This window comes from Prionailurus bengalensis, chromosome D2, assembly GCF_016509475.1.
Source record: "Prionailurus bengalensis isolate Pbe53 chromosome D2, Fcat_Pben_1.1_paternal_pri, whole genome shotgun sequence".
Lineage (NCBI taxonomy): Eukaryota > Metazoa > Chordata > Mammalia > Carnivora > Felidae > Prionailurus > Prionailurus bengalensis.
The window spans coordinates 35,230,119-35,240,535 of NC_057351.1; the positions used below are offsets into that span (position 1 = coordinate 35,230,119).

General features: G+C 52.0%; 1 long non-coding RNA gene across 1 annotated transcript; it reads left to right on the forward strand.

Annotated features, from left to right (window-relative positions):
• Positions 1-46: 46 nt before the first annotated feature.
• On the forward strand, positions 47-9,620 carry LOC122493484. Its single transcript, XR_006299898.1, has 3 exons — positions 47-283; positions 1,154-1,238; positions 8,754-9,620. It is a non-coding gene; the product is annotated as an uncharacterized LOC122493484 (long non-coding RNA).
• The last annotated feature ends 797 nt before the right edge of the window (positions 9,621-10,417 follow it).

Genomic DNA, 10,417 nt, shown 5'->3' on the forward strand with positions numbered 1-10,417 from the left:
GAGCTGGAGAGACTTGGAGCACAGCCCTGACCCCAGCTGGGAGGCGGTACAGGAGGAGGGCTCAGTTCCGGGTCAAGTCTCCAGGAGCCGCTGACGTGACCTCCAGTCAGACGCAGAGGGCGGGACTGACCCCGGGCGCGGGGTGGAGCCTGCTGTCTGTGCCTGGGCTGGGCGGGGGTGCGGCTGGCTGGGAAGCACCTGCCCCTTTGCCTTCGAATCCTCTGCATCCTGGTTGGCCCCCAGTAAATATTTCTCTGACCAGACTCTGAGCCTCATCCCCAGGGTAAGGGCTGCTGGTCTCTCCTCTCCCAGGACTGAGCACACAGCAAATGATACATAAGTGCGGCCTGAGCAGTGTGCTGGAGCGGCACCCCGCTCCTTGCTGCTGCAGCTGCGGGTCTAGACAGTCAACACAGTAACCGTAGGGGCCTTCCACTGAGTACCAGGCCTTCTAAATGCAGCCTACCTGTGAAGCTGGCATACTATTCCCATTTTCCCGAGGAGGAAACCAAAGCTCAGAGAGGTGCCCTCCTCACTGACTCCATGCGCTGAGACCAGCAAGATCCAGACACCCAAGAAGTGCTTTCCTGGCAGCCATGCTGGGCTCTCTCACCAGGCCACCGGCCTGGGGGCCCTGGGCTCAGCTCTACCTTGTCTGGGAGTCCGGATTTGGGCAGGCCCCCAGCTCACAACCGAGCCTCCCTCCCCAAGCCTGGCTTCCGGCGGGAGCCCCGGAGGGGGGGGGCGGGGAGCCGGCAGGGAGGGGAGGCATGTCACCATATATCCCCGTCAGATTAAAAAACTAATTTGAAAAGATTAATGTATTCCATTCTTGTTACGCTGGCTCTGATACCTCTGGGCCCGCGGCCGCTCTGCCTCCTGATTATTGAATTTTTATGGCCTGGTAATTAATTGCAGATTCCCTGTTTTGTTCTATTTCTTTTTCTCTGACATTTTAATTTCAACAAAAAGCAGTGGTCTCCATGCAGGCTCTCTCTGGAGATCCTAATGGTCTATAAAACAGAATGACTTATAGACGTGGCACCCACTTCAGTTGGCGAGCGATTGTTTGAAACCTTGCTGATCACGCAAAATTTAATTTTTCCACCTCCCTCCCCCGTTTGCTACTCATTTCTTGTCTCTTGCATTGCAGCACCGGGGCGTCTCAGCTCACAATGAAGGGAGCAAAGTGTCGCCTTGGAATCCTACAGAGCCTTTTCCAGGAGGCTGAAAACGAAGTCAGTGTTGCTTCTTTTCCTCAGAGGTGCCCCTGCGGTGGGGAGGAGGGAGCTGGGCCTCCCCAAAGGGCCATCTGGATGTGGGCAGCTGCTCCCAGGGCCATGAGGGGCTGAGCAGGGGGAACACCATTTCTACCTCTCTGGGTTGCCCTTTTGGTCCCATGCAGGTCAAATGCCCCACTAGGCACGCAGGAACTCTCAGGCTGGTAAGGGCAGAGAAAGTGGGTGCCTCTTCATGCCTTTAGGTCCATACCAGGAAGTGAGAATTGACCCCTGACAAATTCTTAGCCAAATCAGGGCCCTGGAAACAGCTTTCCACAACAATGGGTCTGGAAAAGGCCCCTGAATTTCTATCATGACACCCCCAGCTTCTACTTCTGAACTGCTGACATCACATGGGTTGGATCCTCTCTCCCAGGGGCTCCCCAGGACTGTGCAGGGCAGGGTAGGGGCAGAAAAGTAGGGTTGTGGAGTCAGGTCAGGCCTAAGCAATTGGAAGATGGAAGTGTTCAGGGGCTGCACAGGTAGGTGAGGGGAGGCAGTAGGGGGCAGTGCGGACTGGGGCACTGCAGAGCTCATGTCCCGTCCAAAGGCCTGGCAGCCACTTGGCTGCCTATGCCGCCATGTGGGAAGATGGATGCAGTGTGGCCAGAGCTTGTGAGTTCTCAAGAAGGGTTGAAATCTGGCTTGTAATGTGAAACCTCACCATTTTAAGCATTTGGATTAGACTTTTGTTTTTTTTTAAGCATTGCTTCAGCCGAACTGAATACATCTTTGATGTCTGGGTTTGATCTGGCCCCTGGGACCACCGTTTCCTCTGATTGGGAGCATGTATCAGAGGAGCTGAGACGTGGAGGTGGAGTCTGGTGGGGCCAGCTGACGCCTCTGCCCTGCCCCCACCTCAGGAATCCTTTTCCTACCTTTGGGCTCTCCATCCGCCTCCCACGCTCAGTGGGCTCTTCCCCAGCAGCTGTGGGCTGCCAGGGGCACCTTGGAGCCTCTGTCCAGGTCTTGCCTTCTGTAGGCCTCTCCATACAGAAATTTGCAGCCTGAAGTCTGACCGCATCTGGGTGAGGTTTGCCAAGCTCCCCAGGGAGGATGGCACCTGTTCACCTAAGACTTTGGGGGTGTGGGTGGGGGCAATGCCCTGACTCCAAGGCTCTAGGGGTGTTTCAGGCCGAGCGGATGGAATCAGAGAGACCATGAGTTAGGGGCTTCTGGGGCTTCTCAGATGAGGTGGGGACGATGGAGCCCCACTGCCTGCTCCTGCCTCCTCTGTGCTGAGATGCTACAGACCTGGCAATGCCCCAGCCTCCTGTGCCCCGGCTTCCTTATCTGGACAGGCCCAGTGGGAAAGCGACAGCACGGGCTCTAGGATCAGATGGACTTGGGGTCTGTCATTGGTCCCATAGCTCCGTGGCTGTGAGTTCAGAGTTTCTCAGCTAGAAAATGAGGGTGATACTTCTCTACCTCTCTCGCTGTGTACTGAGCACCCACAAACGTGCGGGCTTTAAACAGCCCCCATTTATCATTTCACAGTCCTGTAGGGCAGAAGCTGTCAAGGTATGGCTGCGTTCTCTGCTTGGGGTCTCGCCACGCTGACGTCACAGTGTTGCTGGGGCTGCGGTTCTGCCGGGCCCCCCGGCTCTTTTCTCAGCCCACTGGTTGTTGGTGGATTTCAGTTCCTTCTCGTGAAGCTCCTATGTCAAGGCCAGCAAAGACATCTTGGATCTTTTTGGTGCTTCAAATCACTTTGCCTTTCTCTTCTGCCTTTAAGTGCTCCTGTGCTTACGGTGGGCCCACCCAGATAATCTTATAACGTGACCTGGTTAGTAACCTTAGTTACATCTGCAAAGTCCCCTTGCCATTTAAGATAAGAACCACAGGATTCGCACTGATGGTGGAGGTCATAGAGATCATGGGGGCAAAATTCTGTCTGCCACAATCCCTGATGACCTTGGTGTGTGTCTCATGATGTCATCTGTTTCTTTCCTCCTGTTTTTTTAAATGTTAAAAAAAAATTTTTTTTTTAATGTTTGTTTTTGAGAGAGAGAGACAGACACGAACGGGGGAGGGGCAGAGAGAATCTGAAACAGGCTCCAGGCTCCAAGCTGTCAGCACAGAGGCTGACGTGGGACCCGAACTCGGGAACGGGGAGATCATGACCTGAGCCACACTCAGACGCTTAACTGACTGAGCCACCCAGGTGCCCCACTTTCCTCCTTTTTTGACGGGATGGCCAGGGCTGCCATGGTGACTCCTGGGCGTCACTGCTTCTGTGGGGCATCTTGGCTGATCCTCAGGAGGCTTCAAATGGCCAAGACTTCATGGGGCCCTTCCGAGAACGGGTGGAGAGCATCTCCTTGCAGCTCTTAGCTCTCCACGTTGAGACACTGGCCTATGTTGTGGGTCCTTCCTTCCCAAAAAGAAGACAAGCATACAGACTTCTCAGATGCCCTTGCAAGCATGTGACCTTGCTTCCACCTATCAGAGGTGCTGCACGGGTCCCGAATGCCAGTGTGGGCGGCGTGCGTTGGCTGTGTGGAGATTGATGCCCTGGCAAGCAAATGTGACAGATGTGGGTGTTCCCGCTCTGCTGGGTGGTTTGGTGGAGCCCCTTCCCACAGGTGGGCTGTGGCGGGAGCTGTGTTCTAACTAGAAGAGTCCCAGGAAGTGAGTGGGTGGAGCTTCCGGAGGTGGAGTTCCTGGCTGTGTAGCACCCAAGCCCGGTTCTCTGGTCCCACCAGTCTGCTGTTTGCAACACAATGGAGTTTATCTGCAGCCAAGTGGATTCTGTTGTTTGCAACAAAGTGAAATCTGCTGTTTGTCACAGAGCAGCTTGTGAGATTTGCAGTTAAGAGTCCTGCCTGCTACACTCTCTTCTGTGGGGAAGATTCTTCCACCTCCAACAGACACTGTTAATGTCAACCTAGTCTACTGTCTGCTTCTTTCTTTGTTGCTTGCAGGAGCTCATGTTGTTCAGGCAACATGCCCAACTCTGGGGGATGAACCGTGATGGGTCTCAGACTGGCATGACCATCCCAGTCCTTTTTTGAAGATACCTGCTGTCTCATCCTCACCTGTAGCTCTTTTCCAGCCAGAGATAAAGGGGTGCTTCTCAGGACTTTTTCCTCCTTTTTTTTTTGTTTAGCTTCTTCTTACCTTGAATGGGGTTGTGTAAAAATGAAATGCTTGGAACCATAGCAGCCCTCTTGTGGTTGTGAGGCAATAATGTTCGGGATTAAAAAACCCAAACAAACAGTAAAGATGGCAAGAGGAATGATGGTTGGTCCTTGAAGACCTTATCTAGCCATTGAACCAACACCAGCAACTGTTTTCCTTCAGACTCCTTGTTACATAAGAAAGTGGAACCCTTTGTATTTAAGCAATGATTAGGGGGCGCCTGGGTGGCTCAGTCGGTTGAGAGTCCGACTCCGGCTCAGGTCATGATCTCGCAGTTCGTGAGTTCGAGCCCCACATCGGGCTCTGTGCTGACCGCTTGCTCAGAGCCTGGAAACTGCTTCAGATTCTGTGTCTCCTTCTCTCTCTGCCCCTTCCCCACTCATGCTCTGTTTCTCTCTGTCTCTCAAAAATAAATAAAGGTTAAAAAAAATTAAAAAAAAAGCAACGATTAGTTGCATACTCTTTTACTGGAAGCTCGAAAGCATTCCTGATACAAACAATGTGGCCTGTTCCCATAGGAGTGGTTTGGAGTGGGTCCTGAGATAACCCTGTTTGCTTTTTCTTCAGGCTAGAGTGTCAGATTCCCCACTGTACTCAAAATCACACCCTGCAAAAGTGAGGCCCCATTTACCTCAGGGGTGAGCTTTCTCACAGGAGACGCCCCATCCCTTGAGGCAGGCCAAGTTCCTCCTCTTCCTGACAAGTCCAAATAGCAGCCCTGGGTACTTCCTCCCACCTCTGTGCCCCTCAGACCCGAGGCATCCCATGGACACCTCCCAATCCCTGGTGAGGTAGGCATGTCACCCACACCCTACAGGTGACTCTTAGGGGAAGTAGCTCATCCAAGGTCTCACAGCCCACAACTTGGGGGACTTCCCCCTCCAGAGGGAGTCTCTGTATTTGCCTCAGAGGCAGGGGCACAGGGACTTCTGTGACGATGACCAGACAGGGCGAGGGATTTTGTGCAGTGAGCTGGGGATGGGTGGGGGAAGCCCCTGTCTTCCCAACATAATAGTCAGGCTTCTGCTGCAAAAGTGCTGTGTAACAGTCCCAAGTGTCAGTGGCTTCCAAAATAACCATGCACTTTTCTCTCCTGGGTCGGCAGGTCAGCTGGGGTGCTTCATTCAGGTGGTGGGTTCAGATCATTCTGAGACCAGCGGACAGGAGCAAGAGGCCAAGCACCCAAGTGGTTCTAAAGCCTCTGCCTCAGTCAGGGCTGCTGATGTTGCAGTGTCCACAGCAAGTCACTTGGCCAGGCTGAGTACAGGCGCATGCGTAGTCTACCCCCTCAGTGGAGAAGTCATGTGGAGAAGGCTGTGGGCGTGCAACCCCATTACGGAAGGCAGACTGGAGAGGCAGGATCAGCAGTCCAATCTAACACAGGCCCCGAGGGGGTCCCCAAAGTTGTGGGTGCAGAGGCTGTGGATTGGGCAGGGCCTCAGCAGGGCAGGTGGGCCAGGGTTGTGCCAGGGGGCCGAAACTGGACTCCCTAATCTGTTTCTTAGAGGAAGGACGTGAAGCTCTGGGGGCCAGAGTGTTACCTGAGGTAGTAGGCGTGAGCCTCTGCCCGCGCTCCCTGCCATCCTGAACCCCGGTCCAGCCCATGGCACCTGCTTCCCTGGGAGGGAAAACTCCCAGCATCTGTCTTTCCTCCATGCTGCCCGCCCAGGCTCAGCACAAGCTGATCCCTCACATACGCCGTGAAATATATCCTGGGACTCCAGAATTTAGACTGTGTCGCATAGCACACCTCTCAGCATTTGTTTTACATCTGGTGGCCTGAAGCTGGCCCGGGGACATACTTTGTTTGCCTTTATCAGTGTTTTGTTTGTTTGAATGGAGCTAACAGTAAAGGATCAGAAAATTTCACAAAGAATTCAGATTTGATTTCCATTCCTTTTGAAAAGGAAGATTTTGGTGTCTGGGTGGCACAATCAGTTAAGTGTCCGACTCTTGCTTTCAGCTCAGGTCGTGATCTCAGAGTTCACGGGTTCGAGTGAGCCCTGCATTGGGCTCCGTGCTGATGGTGCAGAGCCTGCTTGGGATTCTCTCTCTCCCTCTCTCTCTGCCCCTCCCCTGCTTGCTCTCTTTCTCTGTCTCTCTCAAAATAAACTTTAAAAAAAAAAAAAGGAAAGGAAGATTTGACAGCAGCAGGCCCATTGTGCAGCCTGGCAGGTTAGCTGGCTCTGTGTGATGCCTGCCCCCCTGGGTCATGTGCTCTTGTCCTGGTCTCCACTGCTCCCTGCTGCCTCAGACCTGACACATTTCACTCATATTTCATATTGGTCTTCTGTCCTGCTGGCACATGAGCTGTGACCTCTGATTTAATACACTCCCCGGAGGCCCAGAAGGAAGGGATATCTGTGCAGGATACATAGCCAGTAAGGGGTCTTTATTTCTCTTTCTCTCTTCCTGAGTACTTCATAGGCATCCTGGAGAGAAAACCTTCTTTTGGGGTCCACACCAGGAGCCCAGTCTCTGCCACCCACTTCTACTGGCTCAGACCGGGGTCCTCTCCCTCGAGGCAAAGCTATTCGTGTCATGGCTGAAACTCAGAATGCCATTGGCATCGTTGCCCTGAGAGCACAATCACCTTCAGGGAAAAAACCAAAGTGAGATGAAGCTTTGGGAGATGTTATGGGAACGTAGGTCCCTGAGCTATGTATGGAATCCCCCTAGATAGGTAAAAATGGGATACTAACTGCCGATTCTTATATAGCACTTGCTGTGTGTCAGCTACTTTTTGTAACTTCATATTGACTCACTTAGTCCACATTAACCCTGTGAGAGGGAAGGTGTAATTTTTATCTTTGTCTTACAGATGAGGAAACTGAAGCACAGAGAGGTTAAGCAACTTGCCCAAAGTTGCATAGCTTATAAGCGATAGAGTTGGGATTTGATCCTAAGGTTTCAGGGCTTACAGTTCTTAATCACTGAAGTGTCCTAGAGGAAATGCCTACTGAGGTGGCTGCTTTTCCTGTAACATCTCATTTCACCCTCAGACTTGCCCAACAAGGTAGGGTTGGGTTTGGCTGGGAGTGACAGAAAAATCCAAAAGAATAGCAACTTAAGCAAGAGAGAGTTTGATCTCTATTTTATAGAGATGGAGGTGATAAGGAGGCTCCAGGGCCAACATGGACTTAGGCTTGTACTATGTTGTGCTGCTATCCTCATCATGTGGCTTCTCCTCCCTGAGCAAGATGGCTGCGTGAGCTCCAGCCATCACACCTTCATCCTAGTTTTCAGCAAAACGAAAGAGACAAAACAGGACTCTCCCCTTTCCTTTGAGGACACCTCCTGAAAGTTTCACTGGATCCTTCTACTTGCATTCCTTTGATCAGCACTTAGTCATATGGCCACACTTCAGTCTAGAAATAGCCTTTATTCTAGAGCGTTATATGCTCAGAGAAAAATCAGTTCTATAGTTAAACTTAAGTGGGAGAATGGATACTGGGAACATTTAGCTGCATTTTACAGATAAAGAAACTGAGACTCAGAGAGGCAAACAGCCTCCTGGAGGTCACACAGCCAGGAAAAGGTGAAGTCTGGATCTTCTGTCCCTGGGCCCTGTGGAGCAGATGGGGCTCCAAAAACACACTCTGCCGATTTCCTGGGGGAAGAGGGGAGTGGTGGATGTGTGCATTATCCAATTCCTAGGCCCCAGAAACACCCAGGGCCCAGGGCCTGCTAGTCAGACACTCCCTTGTGCCCGGCAGCTTCTCTGGGCCCAGATCCATCATCCTGGCACCAACCATGCCCCGGGCCTGACTCCATCCATCCCACTAATGCCGGCATCGACTGCGCTCGGGCACGTTCCTGAGGCGGCCTCAAGAGCGCTGAATAATTCAGGTCTGCGTAATGGGATAATGAATTTACTGACAACCCAGTGTGGTCTCGGTACTTACATTTCAAGAAATACTGACTCCCCAGGCCTGCTCAGCAGGCTGGAGACGTACACATGCCAAGAAACTGTTGCCTCTGCCAGCCTCGTGGGGTTCAAGACTGATTGAGTGGAGACCCTGCTTTGCTCTCACTGATCCTTCCACTGCCCGGGCAAGTGGCCAGTCTGGGAGCTAGGGTTGCCCGGTTGGAACTTTGGGGTGAGGAGGAAGTAGAATCAAAGAAGCTGGGAAGGAAGAGCTGGAAAGGAGTCTGGCAGTCCCTTGGTCCTGCATGCCCATTTTATGAACAGGGAAACTGACGTTGCAGAGGGGACAGGCCTGTTCTCTGGTACACCGTGCTCTGTGGCTGGGATTGCCAGGAATGGCTTAGGGCTCTGGGAGGACACTTGCTTGTTTAGCTTCTAACCTGCTGGTGTGTGCATTCCCCCAGCTGCCGGAGAGTTGCTGCTAGTGGCTCACAGCTGCCCCTTCACCAGAGGGAGGAGAGCTGCCCCACCCTGAAGGCCGCACCAGCTGGGGGGGCTGCGGCCAGTGGCTGGCAGATGTGGTGGTACAACAGGCGCCCCCAGACCTCAAGGTAGGACTAACTCTGTGATGCTGATCATGCTCCAGGACCCTCAGTGGGAACAGGCTGCGGCTAGACTTAGCTTTTACCTTCCCCTGTTATGCGTGCCCTCACTCTCTTTCTCAGAGCCTCTCCCAGTGAACCATCTGAATAGGGATCCCCGATTCAGGCTCTGCTTCTGGGGAGCCCACCTAAGACACCTGCGTTTCCTGGTCTAAGCCCTCCTTTCTGAGGACTTGCCCCAAAATGCTAAGAGGGGATCAGAGCCAGGAATCCTTATTCCTGATCCTGGCTCTGCTGTGTGACCATGAGGAAATCACTTCTCTGCCCTGGGCCTCAGTTTCCCCATTTGTATGGTTGGGGTTGGGGGAGACTATCTCTGGTCCCTTCCAGCTCTGAAGGTCTATGATATGACCTGAGACGCCAAGAAGCCTTCTCCTGCCCTACCTAGCCTCACATGTGCGTGGAGCCCTACCATTGGGGTGTCACCATTTTTCTCTGAACCTTTAAGATGCAAAAGTATCTTGAGAATGAGTTTCTCATTGGGAGATCATGCTGTAGGGCAGAATCTTTTAAGGTGGGATCCTTGATCATCTGCACTAGGATCCATTGTCTGAAGGGGTGTTGTATTATTAATATCCTCCCTCCCGCCCCACTTTTTAAATGTGGTACATGATGTCTGGAGTGGCAGCAGCTAACTTTCAACCATGAGGAGCAGTATGAAATGCCAACAACAAGGTAAGGACAGTGAACAGAAACGTAGAAAGAAACTTGTTTTTGATGGAATTTCTGAATCATTGCACAAAACCTGAAAACACCTACTTCTCAGATCTCAGTGTTTGAAAGAATTAACTATCTTTATTGCTCAAGGAAGTCTTTTTTTTAAAAAAATGTTTAATGTTTATTTATTTTTGAGAGGGGGTTGAGGAGGGGCAGAGAGAGAGGGAGACACAGAATCTGAAGCAGGCTTCAGGCTCTGAGCTGTCAGCACAGAGCCCAATGAGGGGCTCGAACTTATGAGCCATGAGATCAGGACCTGAGTCGAAGTCAGACGCTCAACTGACTGAGCCACCCAGGCGCCCCACTCAAGGAAGTCTTGGTTGACTTTTCTGTTATTTGTAGCCCAAAGCATTCTAAAGAAATCAACACTAGGGGCGCCTGGGTGGCGCAGTCGGTTAAGCGTCCGACTTCAGCCAGGTCACGATCTCGCGGTCCGGGAGTTCGAGCCCCACGTCAGGCTCTGGGCTGATGGCTCGGAGCCTGGAGCCTGTTTCCGATTCTGTGTCTCCCTCTCTCTCTGCCCCTCCCCCGTTCATGCTCTGTCTCTCTCTGTCCCCAAAATAAATAAAAACGTTGAAAAAAAATTAAAAACAAAAATTAAAAACAAAAAAAAACCAACACTAAATCGTTATAACAGTCCTTTAAATTAGGGGTTACTATTAGCTCAGAGAGGTTAAGTGACATAACAGAGGTCACATAGGTTTCAAGTGGTAGCACTCTTTTGGGCTGGAGCTTTCAGGTTGGGAGGA